Here is an 11783-nt window from a genome sequence, read left to right as displayed (position 1 = left end):
GTGAGGTCGCTCCCCATCACTAGAGCAATAGGATTAAAACCTCAGGTTCTGGTGTCATACTAATCTGGATTAAACACCAGAGCCACCATTGCCCAGCTGTGAACAGGTCACTGGGCCTCCTTAAGCCTCAGTTTTCTTATCCGAGAATGGGAACCACGTGTCTGTCTGAGATCCTAAACAAGGAGATCAGGGAAGAGCCGGGGCCCATGACTAGGCCCCCAGTCTGGGGAATGCCTCAGGTGGGCAGCCCCTGTCTAAGCTCCCCCAAGAGGGAAGGCGGGGGCCAGCCAGAAGCCCTGAGCCTCCCTCCCCATCCTCCTCCAGGCACCTGGTGACCTCCACACACCTCATTTCTCTCCACTGAGGAGCAACTGGGCATGGCTGATCCCAACAAGACCACCTTTCTGGCCAGCTGCCCCAGTGAGGGACACCCCCATGAGGCAGGACAGGCAGGACAGGGATGGGACAGAGGGCAGAGACTTCAGGAGCAAGGCCTCTGGGGTATTTGGGGAGCCACTGGGATACCCGGGAAGGGGGCTCCAGGGAGCCCAGTGGAATTTCAGACCAGGGGTAAGTCCTCTCCTGAGCAACGGTGCTCTGAGCCTCACCTTCCTCATCTGTAACATGGGAACAATTACAGGGCCAAACTCTCAGGGCCTTTGTGGGGTTTATATGAAGTGATGGTGTGGAAGCCCCTGGCAGTATGTCTGGCATAGAATAGGGCCCCAGACACACACCCACACCCACACACACCCTGGCAACTGACCATTCCCTGGGCATCGCTGGTTTCCCAGGGGAGCCCTGGAGCCCCCTCCCTCTGGCCCTCTTGGCACATCTGTGGCAGCAATACACTCCGCTCCCCGCTCCTGTCAATGTTCCCTGCCAGCTAATGGGCCAATTTTTTAGCATTACGGAGATTTGGCCAATTTGGCAGCCCTGACAGAAAGGCGCAGAGTGAACAGTTGCCTGGGGGCGGGGTGGGGTGTGGAAGCAAGGGTGGGGGAGGAGAGCGCCTGGGGAAGGGGAAGGGGCAGCGGGCCCTCCAAGTCCAGGGCCAGGGCGCGGGGCCAGTGGGCAGTTACGTAATTAGCCCCGCTATGGCCCTCCTCCCGCCCTGCACAGGCCTCGTGCTAGGCGCTTCACATATATTTTCTTTTAATCCTCCAATAACCCTATAAGGCCAGTTCTATGATTCGCTCCATCCTTGCCGGTGTGGAACCGGGTTCACAGATGCCCAAGGTCACAGAGCCAGGAAGTGATGGAGCTGAATGCGAGCTGAGGCTGAAAGCCAGGCCTTTTAACCATGACTGAGATTAGTTTTTAGCTAAAGGCTGAGAATTAGGCCAGGACTCCGTTCCCCCCACCCCACCCACGTCATCCACCCCCATCAACACACACACACACACACACACACACACACACACACACACACAATCTCCAAGAGTCTCAGCCTCTCCATGGAGGCTGCTGAAGATCCCTATGAGGCACACATGGATCCTATGACCTTCCCTTCCTGGCTGAGGATGGATGCCTCAGCCCTGAGGCCCCCAGACCCAGCATCTTTGCAGGGAGAACCCTGAGCTCCACGACTGCCAGGCATGGGCAGGGGTCCCAGCCCTGGGCTCTCCCCTCCTGCCCAGACTGTGGGCTGGGGTCCCCATGCCAGCTGTGGCTTCTGGAGCCCCTCCTGGGGTCAATGCCAGACTGGAAGTGAGCATCAGCTGTGCCCTCCACCACGCACTCTGGGCCATTTGGGAGCGAGGAGGCAGATCTGCCAGGGAGGATCAGGAGGGGAGGGGAGTGGAGGGGTAGGGGAGGGGACTGCCTCTGAGCAGGGGGAGGGGCTGCAGGGCTCTGTGCATTAAGCGATCAGAGAGCACCATATTTCATTGCCGGCAATCGCAGCCAAGACATCAACTACTTGGGGAGAGCAGCCTTAAAAGCCTTTTGATTTTATTTCTTCCACTTCATTTTTTTTTTCCTCTTTCCTTGCTGGTGTCCTTGACGAGGCCTCCCTTCCCCCTCTGCTGCCCCTTCCTCACCCCACCCCCCACAGGAGGCCCAGGAGTCTGAAGAGGGGCTGAGGCCAGGGGCTAAGGGACTGGGGGGCCTGCAGGGCATGCATGCGTGGGCACATGTGTGTGCACGCGTGGCTGGGATACTACCGTGGCTCCCTGTGTCCCTGTGTGTGCCCCTGGGCACCACTGTGTGCTCGTCTGGAAGTATGCTCCGAGGCCATACACCTGTGTGTCCAGGTAGGCTCTGTGTGCACTTGTGTGTGCATGCCTGGGTGTGTATGCACACACGTGGACCTCACTGTGACGCACTCACCAGAAAGCTCCACCAAGGTAAGAGACCCGGGGGGGCGGCCCCCCCCCCCCCCCGTGGCAAATTCAGAGGGCAAAGAGGAGAAATGCCAGGGCGGGGGCGGTCGCACCCTTAGGAGTCAAACCGTGGACCTAGTGGACCTAGTGGACCTAGTGGAGACCCCCGAGACCCAGGGTGTCCCCTAGAGGGGTGGCGCATGGAGCTACAGGTGTGCACACCACACGCGCAAGCAAGCACTCACTGCAGAAGCCGGGGAGGGCCGGGTCGCTGCGGGACTCCTGGCTGGGCGCCCATGACGTCAGCTACCGGCCCTGACGTCACCGCCCCGCCCCCCGCCCGCGGGGAGCTCCATCTCCGCCCAATGGCAGGCGGTGGGGAATTGCACATCTGTCTTGTCGGGAATTAGTTAATTGAATCAAGCGGCCAGAGATGCCGCAGCGACCTTGGCTCTGGCCCAGAGGGGGGTTGAGCTGGGGGTGGGGGGTGCGGAGGGGAAAGGCTCAGCCCGGAGGGCAGCGTGGGGGAGGGGGCCTCCTGGCCTGCGGTGGGGAGACCCAGCTCCCGGGGGAATATTGGTGGGGGTCCGGCTCAGCCCTGCCCCAGCCTGGTGAAGACAGGGACCGGGACTTGCGGAGCTGGCAGGCTGGGTCGGGCCGGGCCTCTGGGCACAGGGAGAGGAGGGGGATTGTCGCACCCTCCCCCAGGGCACTCGGGCCTCAGGCTCCCCCCTCCTCGCACCTGCCTCTCGGGCTTGACCCCTCCCTTGGACCCTTGCCTGCCTCCGCCAGTGGGTGCGGAGAACCCTGGCTGATCCCCGAGCCAGCGCCCCCCCACCCCCCGCCTCTGCCCTCCCGAGAGGGTTCGGGTGGGGGGGAGGCACAGCCCCCAGGCACTTTGTCCGCACCGGTTAAGGTGCCGGATTTCCCTCCTGCCCCCTGGCACCCTGACCCCTGCCTCAGGTGCCGCGGCCTGTCCCAGGGTCTCCTGCCCCCCCTCCTCGGGCACCTCCCTCCTTAGTCACCCCTCCTCTCACACTCACTCCTTCTGGATCACGATCCAAGGGAGAAAGAAAGGGACAGGTGGCAGGACTCTGGCTCTCAGAGCCGGGGCTCCAGCCCCCTCTTGCCTGCGGAGAGCGGGGACAAGCAAGCCCAGCGCATGGCCTCTCTGAGCCCCGGTTCCACAACTGACACCCGCAATAACAACAGAACCTAGCTCGGTGGGTAAAATGAAGCGGTCCACGTCAAGGGCACGGAACATATCTGATTCCGGAAGCCAACACACTGCGGTTTTATAAGGGGACAAGCAGAACCATCCCCGGCGTGTGGTTTGTCTTGGAGAGTCCTTGGGGGCCGTGGTGATCTCTAGGGCCAAGGATTCTGGGCGGGGGTGCCCGCCGGGCAAGGCTGGGGTCTCTCATGATGGACCCGGACCCAGACTTCACCTCCCTCCGCTCGCACCCAGGCCCAACAGTGCCCCCCTGGCCCTCTCACATTATTTCCACACCTTTGCATAACCCTTTGGGTTTCCCGGGTTGTCAGCTCTGTCCCAAACGCTTCATCCCTGAGCAGTGTCATCTCCATGTCACAGAAGGGAAAGCAGGGGTTCAGAGAGGTTAAGCGACCGGCCAAAGACCTCACAGCTCTGACATTGCATCGCCAAAACGCGAACCTGAGTTCTCTGGCCTCAAATGTCAGCCACTCTCCACTCCTCTGCCTCCCCCTCGGAGGACCACTCAGTTGCTAGGAGACAGCAAGCCAGTGGTTACTATGGGAACCCGGCTGATGTGGAAAGTACCCGGCTGATGTGGAAGAGAGTTGGTGTCCAGGCGGCTGTGGGAAGGCTCCAGGTGTGCGCCTCAGCCCCTCCCCGGCCCCTCCCAGGAAGGCAGCTCCTGGCTGTCAGCTCTGGGGTCTGGGTTCCAGGCAGCAGGTGCTCGTGACAAGGCCTGAGAGAGGTGTTATGATCTGGGGTCACTCTTGACACAGCCCCTGCAACTCCAGAGCCCTGGGGGGGGGGGTGTGGATCTGGCCCCAGAGATGGAACTGAGGGGCAGACGGGCCAGGCCAGGCTAGGGAGCCCCTCACTCTTGCTTCCCCCACATGGCTACAGTAATACTTGCTCTGCAGACAGCAGTGCGGAGCTGAGCTTGTCCCTGGGAAAGATGAGAGACGGAGGGAGGGCAGGACCATAGAGGGGAACAGAACCATGCCCAAGGGCTCTAGACCTAGACAAACGCCTGTTTTCTCACCTGTCAGAGGGGATGACATTGGTCCCTCTCCCACAGACGTTGTGTTGAGAAAATTAACAAAAATACAAAGCACCATGGCTGACAGACTTCACTAGCTGTGTGGCATTGGTCAAGTAACTTCGCCTCTCTGAGTCCCTGTAAAATGGGGGTAATAATAGTGCCTACCTCCTAGGGCAGTTGTAAGGATTGCATGAGTGAATCCAGGTAAAGGGCTTTCAAAGGGTCCTTAATAAAGGGCCTTCTCGAGCTAGCTGCTCTATTTTTTATAGTAAATGTTCAACAGCCCCCAGGGGTAGAGGTCACTCTGGACCCAGCTCCTTTTTTTTCCTCTTCCTCACTTGGGAGAAAAGCTCCTACTACCCCTTCCCCTTGCCAGGCACTCTGAGGAGTAGAAGCTGCAACAGGACTCCCTGGGGCCTCAGACCTCCCCTATGCAAGGTTGAGGGACCTGGAGCCCCAGAGGCTGGGGTGGGAGGGAGTGAGGAGGCAGCACCGGCCGCTAAATTTGTTCATCCTGACTGTCAATCCCTTAATCTGATCCCCGAGGAACAACGCAGAGGCTTCACTCTGGATGACAAACGAGGAGGGGAGAGGCCTGCCCTGCCTGGACTCCGGGTGAGTAATGGCCTTGCATTAAGATATTAGGCCTGGACAAGAAGAAATGTGCTCCTGCTCCCCCTCTGCCCCAACACGGCTGGCTGGGAAGAGAGATGGGGAGAGGAGGAGGCTTCCTGAGAACGGAGCCCTGGGGAGCGTGGGGGGGTACAAAAGGACTTGGGAAGGTGGGGGGGAAGCCGGGGGGGGGGGGAGGTGGGGGAGGGGCACAGAGAGAGAACCAGAGACAGCAGAGACAGGGGAGGAGGAGGGAGGAGTCCGAGAGACGGAGGTTGGGATGTTAGAGAGAGACAGTGATAGAGACAGAGACCCCGCCCGACTCACTGAGAGATCAAGGGGGCAGGGGTGTCTGAGAGAGGGAGAGAGGGACAGAGAGACAGGCAAGGACTGGGGGGAGGGTACAGAGAGGTGAGATGCCTGACCCATACAGGGCAAGGATGCCATATGGCTTCAAGACTTTAATGTCTCTGCACTTGATCTGGAGCCTCCTGGGCTGGGAAGGCCCTGGGTGGGGAGAGTGGACCTGTCGGAACTGGCTCAGGCCGAGGGGCAGGGCCTCTGGCGCCATGGACAGCACCCTTCCCTGGGCAGCCTGCTTCTTGGGGGACGGGAGACCAGACACCAGGGTTCCGGCTCCAAGCACCAGCACTCCTTGAGGAGCCCCTCACTCAGCAAACCCCACATCCCCCATAGCCTGGGTCCCATGATAGGGCTTGAGAATTGTGGGGACGCCCTAGAGAAGATGGGGCCAGGCCTGAAGCAGAACTCAGAGACAATGTGGCTCAAAGTTGAGGGAGCAAGACAGAGCACAATGGGACGGAGATGGACCCCAGAGAGACCAGGGGGCAGTCTGTTCCTCTGTCCCTCTGTCACCATGTTGGCCTCACCCAGCACCCTCAAAGGTATGCCACGTACTGGCTCAGGCAGGAGACCTTGCCTGTCTTTATTCAAATCCTACCTTAGGGACACCTGCGTGGCTCAGCAGTTTAGTGCTGCCTTCAGCGCAAGTCGTGATCCTGGAGACTCGGGAATGAGTCCCACGTCGGGCTCCCTGCATGGAGCCTGCTTCTCCCTCTGCCTGTGTCTCTGCCTCTCTCTCTCTCTCTGTCTCTCATGAATAAATGAAATCTTTAAAAATATATCTTACTCTCCCCTTTCTGTCGTGTGGCCCCCAGCAGGGTGTGTGACCTGACTGTAGCTCACATGGTCCCTGTCTGTAAAGTGGGGTGACTATGGCTCCTACTGCATGAAGCTTCTGTGAGGGATCCCTGAGTCAGAACCTGTAGGATGCCTGGAGTGGAGCCTGGCACATGCTAACAGTTCCTTGAACTCCACAGATTACTGTAAATTATTTTATTTCCCCCAGGCCACAGCCAGGACTGTGTAAGCTAGACAATAGCTAAAGCAAGTTCCCACAGCCCTCTTAATTCCTCAGAGGGGTCTCCCCCACTGTCCATGCCCAGACCTAGGGACTCTGACTCCTCTTGGTAAGCCATCAACCTCTCTGTGCCTCAGTTTGTTCATCTGCAAAGTGGGTATATCTATAGGCTTAGTGTTGCTAGTGCATGTAAATAAGCACTTAATAAAGCCCGCAGGGCCTGGTTCTGATGGGCTGGCCCTCTGCTCAGAGGAGCCCCCTGACCCGGTGCGCATATGTGCATGAGCACTGCAGTGTGTGCGCACATGAGTTGGGCAGCAGGGACGATCCGGAAGATGTTCAGACCTCATGATGCTCAGAGGAGATGCTCAGACACAAGGATGAGGTGAGGGGAGCCACCAACCCCAGGCCTAGGAGCCCGTGTGCCAGGGATTAGAGGTAGGAAGCCCAGCCACCCCACCCTCTGTGTCCCCCCCTTCCACTGCCATCTTCACAGCAGCCCTGGCTTCTGGTCCCACTCAGCTTCACGGTCCTGCACTCACATGCCCCACTTGGCTCAGTGCTCTGCAATCACCATTTTGAATTCTTTTTATTTATTTTATTTTATTTTATTTATTTTATTTATTTTATTTATTTTATTTTATTTATTTTATTTTATTTTATTTTATTTTATTTTATTTTATTTTATTTTATTTTATTTTATTTTATTTTATTTTATTATTTTATTTTTTGGCCATTTTGAATTCTTAATAATTGTTTGACAAGGAGCCCAGCAAATCCTGCGCGCGTCCTCCACTTTGCGCCTCCGGGACTCCACAGGTGGGCAGAGCTGCTCAGTGCTGTGGCTTGAGGAGGAGGGTGATTCAGAGAACAGGTGCTGCCTTGGAGAAAGAGAAGGGCAAGGCGGAAAGATCATAGGAAGGGCGGAGACGCAGGAGGTTCGGCCCCCCCTGCGCCCCAAAGGGCGCCAGGCAGGGCAGCTGTGCCCTTCTGATGGGTAGGCCTGAGAGAGGGCAAGGGCGGTGGGGGGAGTGGGGGGGACAGGGCTTTGGAATCCAGCTGGCGCAGCCCATCGGCTGCAGGTCGGCCGGGGACAGCCACAGTCACGGAATCTTCCTTCCTTCGGTTGCCCCAGGATCTCTCCCTGAAGCTGGGGTTTGCATCCCTTGTCCCAGCTGTGCGACCCCTTGGTTTCACTTAGCCCTCCACGCCTCCCTGGGGTGCTGGACCCGTCCCGGGCTTCTGGGTCCTTCAAGGCCTGCGTGTCTCCCGGAGCGCCACCAGGAGGCGCCCCGCACCTGCTCGGCCCTGGGGAGCCTGGGGCGCGGCCGGGTGGGTCGGGGGGAGGGGCTGCCTCGGGGGCGGGGGTGCAGGGAGCGCGCAGCCTGGAGCCCGCGGGCAGCCCCGGAGCAGGGCGTCCTCGCGAAGCCGCGCTCCCTGTCTCCCTCCTGGACCCCCATCGGCTGGGGGGGTGGAGGATGGGGGGTAGGGGTGGGGGGTAGGGGGTGGGGGTCCCTCCAGACACTCCCGGGCGCTGGGTCCCCTGATCGGGTCACTCCTCCAGCCTCCCCCCCGCGCCCCCGTGGAGTCCCGGCCCCTCCTGGGAGCACCGGGCCCAGAGTCCCGCCGGTATGGGCCACACGTGCAGAGCCTCAGGTGCCTCCCTGAGGCTTGGTTGTATTTGTTCAGAATAGGCCAGCGCTCTCGAACCTTCTTAGTCGCCGGCCGCTGGGCTTGAGCGCGGGCCTGGAACCAGTAAATCTAACCAGCTCCCTCCTCTGGCGTTTCTAGATGCTGCGATGCCACCCAGGACCCCCGAGTCCTCCAGGAAGAAGCCAAGGCCCTCAAACATTTGGCGCCTGCCTTTGGCCCAGGGCGTGATCCTGGAGACCCGGGATCGAGTCCCACGTCGGGCTCCCGGTGCATGGAGCCTGCTTCTCCCTCTGCCTGTGTCTCTGCCTCTCTCTCTATCTCTCTGTGACTATCATAAAAAAAAAAAAAAAAAAAAAAAACATTACTTAAACAATATATTTTTTTGCAGCGGAGCATACGTTCAAATGCTTCAAAAATCAAAGCAATGCAAAATACAAAGCCTCCCTGCCTCGCTGTCCCCATGCACGGCTTCCCTCCCACATGACCCCTGATGGCTACTCTTGCAATTCCTTGTGTAGCCTTCTGAGGAAGATAAAAATCTGTGTTCTGTTTTTCCTCCTTTCTTACATAAAAGGGAGCATACTCTGTACACTGTTGTGTGTTTTGTTTTCACTAAATCTATCTTGACTTTCTCTCCATAACAATAGATGCCCTGGTCCTTTTATACAGCTGCATAATATTCCACTGTGTGGTTGTTCAGTTTACCTAATGCTGTCCTTTTTTGATGAATACTTGGGTTGTTATTTTTTTGCTCTTAACAACAACGGTGCGGTGAACACCTGTGTAATCTGTTCCTGCATAAATGTACTTTTGCACATATCTGTGGGGTAAAATGCCCTAAGCAAAGAGCTCATTATGGAATAAGAGTGTTTGTGATTCAGGTAGGGGTTTGAGCAGGTGCTTCTCCCCAACCCATGACAAGACTATTTCCCAGCTACGACCCAGCAATTGCACTGTTTGGGTTTTACCCCAAAGATGCAGATGCAATGAAACGCCGGGACACCTGCACCCCGATGTTTTTAGCAGCAATGTCCACAATAGCCAAACTGTGGAAGGAGCCTCAGTGTCCATCGAAAGATGAGTGGATAAAGAAGATGTGGTTTATGTATACAATGGAATATTCCTCAGCCATTAGAAATGACAAATACCCACCATTTGCTTCAACGTGGATGGAACTGGAGGGTATTATGCTGAGTGAAGTAAGTCAATCGGAGAAGGACAGTGTATGGTCTCATTCATTTGGGGAATATAAATAATAGTGAAAGGGAATAGAAGGGAAGGGAGAAGAAAAGGATAGGAAATATCAGAAAGGGAGACAGAACATAAAGACTCCTGACTCTGGGAAACGAACTAGGGGTGGTGGAAGGGGAGGAGGGCAGGGGGTGGGGGTGAATGGGTGACAGGCACTGAGGGGGGCGCTTGACGGGATGAGCACTGGGTGTTATTCTGTATGTTGGCAAATTGAACACCAATAAAAAATAAATTTATTATTAATTTAAAAAAAGACTATTTCCCAGCAACCTCACTGACAGAGGATACTGTCAAAGTTTTGCATTTCTGCCCCAAATTCTCTTGTGTTCAGTGCCCCCCAGAAACCTACCTTGACTTCTATATTGTAACCTCCAGCACTTAGGCTTTTTTTTTCCTTCACAGCACCTTGTGCATTTGAAATGACTTCCATATTGTGTCATTATGATTATGATTTTCTTTTTTTTTTTTTTCAAGATTTTGTTTATTTATTTGAAAGAGAGCACAAGTGAGGTGGGAGGGCAGGGGAAGAGAGAAGCAGACTCCCTGTTGAGCAGGGAGCCTGATGTGGGACTAGATCCCAGGACTGTGGGATCATGACCTGAGCCGAAGGCAGATGCTTTAGCTAAGCCACCCAGGTGCCCCCGTGATGACGATTTTCAGTGTTTACCTATAAGCTCCATGCAGGCAGAGACTATACCCTAGTCCCCAGCACAACATGAACGTGGACACTTCAGAGATGCTGACTACCCCTTTGTTGGTTGGGATGGCCCCCTGAGAGCACCTCAGCCACGTAGGGGCTTTGCCTGCGGCCTCAGCTATGCCTCTCAACCACCTTTGAGAGAGGCACAGGTAGTAGTTCCACTGAGCAAACCGGGAGACTGAGGCCCAGACCGGGAGTGATTTGCTTAAGAACTCACAGCTCTCCAGTAGGGAAGTCCCTTCTCCTCAGCCCTTGTCTCTCCTCCTGAGACCCTAGCCTTACTTTTTCCCCACTCTGGTCCATGGGGACCCCCAATTGCCAGGAACAGTCAGACCCAGGTCAGGGTAGCTCCAAGCTGGAGATCAGCCCCCTCCACGTTTCACCTGTGATGATGGAGAGCCACGCTGGGGCCTGGCCTGAGCCCCTGGTGGCCCCATCCTCCTGCAGGCTCAGACCCCCTGTTTGGTGGCAGTGGCAGGGCGACCGTCACCCCCGTGACTGCAGAGCCACTAGAGCCCCTTCCCTGAGGCCCCACGGCAGCGCTGGCTTTGTGCCCGACTGTCACTCTGTTCCCCAGCGGCTCTTTGCGGCGGCTGCCTGCCTCCCTGCCTCCCATTAATCATGTGTGCAGGATTTATTTTCTCCAGCAATTTATTTCAGCAAATGCAATCTGGGTGTGCCCGCAGGTGGGCAGGATGCTCTGCTGCCACCAGAGTCATAGAGCCCTGGCTTTATTGTCAGGCTGGCAGGCATGATTCACCAACACCCCCATGTCAGACAGCAGGCCTGGCTGAGCCCTGGGTGGGGGTGGGGGGGATGAGGGCCCCCATATCAACATGACCTCCAGGTCCCAAGCAGCCTGGAAGATTCAGCTTGCCCCATTTTCTGTACTGAGGCTTTGCTGCTCCTACCCAGGCTAGGGGCTAAAGGGGGGCAGGAGATAAGCCCCCAATATCCTCACCCTGAAACAAGCATTCAGAAGCCTTTTCTTAGAACCCAGGTGGTAGCTCTTTTCAGCTTCCTGTTCTGGGGAAGGAAGGAGCCCTCCCTCCTTAACCCCCTCCTCCCTGGCACTGCTGCACAACCTGGCCCCAGTTCCTAGGGCAATCACAGAGGGAAACGACCAACTGACACCAACCCTGCCACCCCTGTCACCACGACTGGAGCGCTGCCCCCCCTCCTGGGGTTCCCTTTGGTCACTCCTGGCCTCTTTCTGTAGGCTGTCGGCAGACACGGAGTCTGGGGCTGAGAACCCCTGAGGCCAGGACAAGTGCAGGGGGATGGGGTTGGTCATGATTTCAAGGGGTTAAGTTACTGCTCCCCGTTGTCTGGCCACTTATAGGTCTTGGAAGCAAAAAGGGAGGGACTGTGGACAGCAGAGGTAGGGGCCATCCTCCTGGCCCTGGTCTTCACCGAGCCCTTTACAGTCCCCACAGATGCCTCTCACCTCTGTGGCATCCTCAGGGGCACAGCTCCTAGCACCAGGGTCCCTGAATCCTCCCCTCCGTATCCTGGAGGCCCAGCCTGCACCCCTGTCTGCCCCACCCGGTCTGGCTGCCTCTAATGCTGCAGATAATTCCTGCTGTCGCAAAGCCATTACCCTGCAA

The 11783-nt window shown here is 57.1% G+C and overlaps 1 long non-coding RNA gene across 1 annotated transcript; it reads left to right on the top strand.

Moving 5' to 3' along the window:
• The first annotated feature begins 1880 nt into the window (after positions 1-1880).
• LOC112925501 (uncharacterized) lies at positions 1881-8814 on the top strand. The gene is made up of 3 exons (XR_003236128.2): positions 1881-2348; positions 5126-5194; positions 8364-8814. It is a non-coding gene; the product is annotated as an uncharacterized lncRNA (long non-coding RNA).
• The last annotated feature ends 2969 nt before the right edge of the window (positions 8815-11783 follow it).

This window comes from Vulpes vulpes, chromosome 9 (assembly GCF_048418805.1).
Source record: "Vulpes vulpes isolate BD-2025 chromosome 9, VulVul3, whole genome shotgun sequence".
In the NCBI taxonomy this organism is placed as follows: domain Eukaryota; kingdom Metazoa; phylum Chordata; class Mammalia; order Carnivora; family Canidae; genus Vulpes; species Vulpes vulpes.
The sequence above is the reverse complement of the archived record's forward strand: the minus strand, read 5'-3'. Positions and strand labels throughout refer to the sequence as shown.